The sequence below is a fragment of the Triticum aestivum genome, chromosome 1B (genome assembly GCF_018294505.1).
Source record: "Triticum aestivum cultivar Chinese Spring chromosome 1B, IWGSC CS RefSeq v2.1, whole genome shotgun sequence".
Lineage (NCBI taxonomy): Eukaryota > Viridiplantae > Streptophyta > Magnoliopsida > Poales > Poaceae > Triticum > Triticum aestivum.
Window position 1 is genome coordinate 669,299,405 of NC_057795.1, and position 4,906 is coordinate 669,304,310.

The window sequence follows — 4,906 nt, forward strand, 5'->3', positions numbered from 1 at the left end:
TTTGAAAAAATCAAAAGAAAATGATAAAAACTTCAAAAAATAAAATCCTTCGAGAGGTAGTTATATTACTATATCTACTAGTTAGGAAAATTTGAAAACTTAAATTTGGACATGTTTTGCAAAAAGTGTAGGGAAAATGTAAAACGGCTATAACTTTTGCATACGATGTTGGAAAAAAACGTATAATATATCAAAAAATTCAGCACGAAAATATGCATCCGATTGAGACTGCCTACAACCTGTTTGGAATTTTTTAGAATCCTCAAATTCGAAAAGGAAAAAAAGATATGGTCAAATTTCAGTTTTTTTTAAAAAAATTTGGTTAAATTTGGTCAAACTACTTATTCAAGAAGTATTAATGTTACTACATAATTATTCAAGAATATTAGTGTTACTAAATAAGTATTTCAATTTTTTGAATTTTGGTCAAACTATGGTCAAACTTATTCAAGAAATATTAGCGTTACTAAATAATTACTGTTTTTTTAGAATAATAGTTTCAAACTCAAACGGTGAAATGTGTGACTTCATGCTCAAGCTAAACTCCTGAGGGTTAATAGGATTGACATCTTACTATTGTCAGGAAAATAACAAGTGCAGACTCGGAAACGAAGGAGAATAGAACCCGAAAGTTAAGCGTGCTCGGGCTGGAGTAGTGAGAGGGATGGGTGACTGGTCGGGAAGTTAGATGATTTGGAATGAGTGATCCACACTTGAGCAGTTAAGAGAGGTGATTAGAGACTAAATCATCAAACAATTCAGAAAAATTTAAAATAGAAAAAAAATCAATTTTTTTTTCAACATTTTCAAAAAAAAATAAAAAAAAAACCTTTAGTACCGGTTGGTAACACCAACCGGTACTAAAGGTCCCCCATACTAGGGCGCGAGCTCACGCCACGTGGTGGCACTTTAGCGCCGGTTCGTGCCGAACCGGTACTATAGGGGGGGGGGGGCTTTAGTGCCTACACTTTAGTGCCGGTTCCATAACCGGCACTAAAGGCCCTTACAAACCGGTTTTAAAGCTCCGTTTTCTACTAGTGGTGGTGCGTCGGGAGCATGCCCTCCAGCAAGGTGATTCCTCTGTTGATGAGTTCTATTCACAGTGCTCTGCCATCGGATATCAGCTTGACTCTCTTCGGACAGTTGTTTGTGGCACCTATCGTTGCTGTCAGACTACTCGGTCTGATCTGGAGTTTCAGTGGGTCCATGAGTTCTTATCTTGTCTCCGCTCTGAGTTTGAGCCCAGACGTGCTCACTTGCTTGCTCATGATTGTGTTCCTATCTCGGAGGTGCTTACCGAGATTCATGCTCAGGAGACCCGCCTTCGCTCTGCTGGTTTGCTGGTGGTCCCATCTGTTTTGGCTGCTCGGGCTCCTGTGTCGTCTGCTCGGGTCACCACTCCACCGCTCCTCCCCACACCTCCAGGGGGGTGGGCCGCCCTGCTTATGCTGAGAGGGGCCGGTCGCGCCGTGACACCTTCTGTGGCTACTGCTCTCGGCCAGGTCATCCAGAGTCTGATTGCTGTGAGAAGAAGCGAGACCAGAGGCGCTCCTTTTCCAGTGGGACTCCTGGATCTTCCTCGACTCTGTCAGTCACTGATCAGGACATTGTGAGACTCAAGCGTCTCTTGGCTTCCTCCGGCTCATCGTCGATCGGTTCCGCTGCTGCTGTGACTGCATCCACGTCCCCACCATCACAGACAGCTACACAGTCAGGTACATCTTCATGGGTTCTGGATTCTGGAGCCTCCTTTCATATGTCTTCTGATTCTTCTGCACTGTCTTCTCTTTGACCTCTTGATTCACCTGTTAATGTTCTTACTGCCGACGACACACCTCTTCCTGTTGCTGGTCGTGGTCTTCTTTCCACTCTATATTTTTCTGTTCCTAGTGTTTCACATGTTCCTCGCCTTATCATGAATCTCTTTTCCGCTGCCCAACTTACTGATTCTGATTATCGTGTCATTCTTGATACCGACTCTTGCTCCATTCAAGATCGTCGCACCAAGACTTTGGTTGGTGCTGGCCCCCGGCGCCGTGAGTCAGAGGGCCTTTGGGAGGTTGACTGGCTTTGTGTTCCTTCCGCTGCCACCACTTCTGCAAGCTCCCATGCTCTCGCTGCCTCTTCGTCCGCGTCCTTCCAGCAGTGGCATCATCGCCTTGGTCACATATGTGGCTCTCGCTTGTCTTCTTTAGTTCGTCAGGGCCTCTTAGGGTCTAAATCTGGAGATGTTTCCTTACCTTGTAATGGTTGCAGACTTGGCAAACAAACCCAGTTACCTTATCCTACTAGTGAGTCTGTATCTCAACGTCCTTTTGACTTAGTTCATTCTGATGTCTAGGGTCCTGCTCCCTTTGATTCAAAAGGTGTTCATTGCTACTATGTTTTGTTTATTGATAATTTCTCTTGCTACACTTGGCTCTACTTCATGAAATCTCGTAGCGAGGTTCTCTCTATATACAAATGATTTGCTGCCATGGTTCACACCCAGTTTTCCACGCCCATTCGTACTTTTCATGCTGACTCCGCTGGAGAGTATATCTCCCAACTGTTGCACGGTTTTCTTGTGGAACAAGGCACTCTTGCCCAGTTCTCATGCCCTGGTGCTCATGCTCAGAATGGCGTTGCCGAACGCAAGCATCGTCATCTGCTTGAGACGGCTCGTGCGCTGATGATTGCTGCCTCTCTCCCTCCCCACTTTTGGGCCGAGGCTGTTTCTGCATCCACCTATCGCATCAACATTCAGCCATCGACTGCGTTGCATGGTGGTATCCCTATGGAGTGTCTCTCTGGTCACTCTCCTGATTACTCAGCTCTTCATATGTTTGGATGTGTGTGCTACGTCCTTCTTGCCCCGCGCAAGCGCACCAAACTGACTGCTCAGTCGGTTGAGTGTGTTTTCCTTGGTTACAGTGATGAGCACAAGGGCTATCGCTATTGGGACCCGGTTGGTCGTCGTTTGCGCACCTCGCGTGATGTGACCTTTGATGAGTCTCGCTCTTACTACCCACGTCCATCTTCCTCGAGCTTCTCTGTGGACGATATTTCTTTTCTTCTCCTTCCTGATACACCCTGCTATGTGCCTCATCTTTCACATCTTCCTCCTACACCTCTCATTCATTCTCCTTCACCACCAACACCATCTTCTCCATCCTCCTCCTCCACCTCTCCACCATCATCTCCAGTCCATCGCCCTCTCTCATCGTTTCCTCCCCACTATACTCGTCGCCCTTGTACTAAGGATGCTTCTCCTGACGTGTCTGATGTGCCTTCCACCTCTGGTGCCCCTCCGTTCGCGCCTACTCCGGTTCATTACCTCTGTGCTCGGTCTTGCCCTCCACCTGATCGCTATTCTCCTGATCGGTACAGTCTCTCTATTATTGCTGAGCCCACTTCCTATCGGACTGCCATGACTCAGCCTGAATGGCAGCTTGCGATGGCCGAAGAGTTGGCTGTCCTTGAGCGTTCTGGCACATGGGATCTGGTTTCCCTCCCTTCTGGTGTTCGTCCATCACCTGCAAATGGGTCTACAAGATCAAGACTCGCTTCGATGGTTCTCTTGAGCGTTACCAAGATCGTCTTGTGGCCCATGGTTTTCAGCAGGAGCAGGGACGCGATTATGATGAGACATTCGCTCCTGTGGCCCACATGACCATTGTCCGCACTCTTCTTGTTGTGGCTTCTGTTCGTCATTGGTCCATCTCTCAACTTGATGTCCAGAACGCCTTTCTAAATGACGAGTTACGTGAGGAGGTTTATATGCAGCCACCACCGGGGTATTATGCTCTTGACGGTATGGTCTGTAGGCTTCGTCGCTCCCTCTATGGTCTCAAAAAGGCCCCTCGCGCCTGGTTTGAGCGCTTTGCCTCCGTGGTGACTGATGCTAGTTTCTTGCCTAGTGATCATGATCCCGCGTTGTTTGTTCACACGTCTCCTCGTGGTCGGACTCTTCTTCTTCTCTATGTTGATGACATGATCATCACTAGTGACGACTCTGAGTACATTGCCTTTGTTAAGGCTCGTCTTCGCGACCAGTTCCTCATGACTGATCTTGGTCCACTTCGCTATTTTCTTGGGATTGAGATCTCCTCGACCTCTGATGGCTTCTACATCTCCCAAGAAAAATATATTCATGATCTTCTTGCTCACGCTGCTCTTGGCGATGAGCGCACTATTGTGACTCATATGGAGCTCAACGTTCAGCTTCGTGCCTCTGATGGTGACCCCCTTCCTAATCCCACTCGCTACCGTCACCTCGTTGGTAGCCTTGTCTATCTTGCTGTTACGCATCCTGACATCTCCTATCCTGTCCACATCCTGAGTTAGTTTGTTTCCACCCCACCTCTGTCCACTATAGTCACCTCCTTCGTGTTCTACGATATCTTTGTGGCACGATCTCTCACCGCCTTTTCTTTCCCTGCTCCAGCTCTCTTGAGCTTCAGGCCTACTCTGATGCTATACCTGGGCTAGTGATCCCTCTGATCGATGCTCGCTGTATGCTTACTGTGTCTTTCTTGGTGGCTCTCTCATTGCCTGGAAGACAAAGAAACAGACCGCAGTTTCTCACTTGAGTACAGAGGCTGAGTTGCGCGCCATGGCCATGTTGATGACTGAGGTGATCTGGTTACGGTGGTTACTTGAAGACTTTGGTGTGTGTGCTACTACCTCGACTCTCCTACTGTCAGACAGTACAGGTGCTATCAGTATTGCGTGTGACCCGGTGAAGCATGAGCTCACCAAGCACATAGGTATGGATGCCCACTTTGTGCGTGCTGCTGTGCAGGATCAGACTCTTGCTCTCCACTATGTGCCCTCTGAGTTACAGTTGGCAGACTTCTTCACGAAGGCACAAACTCGAGTGCAACATAGTTTTCTTCTCCAAACTCAGTGTTGTTGATCCACCATG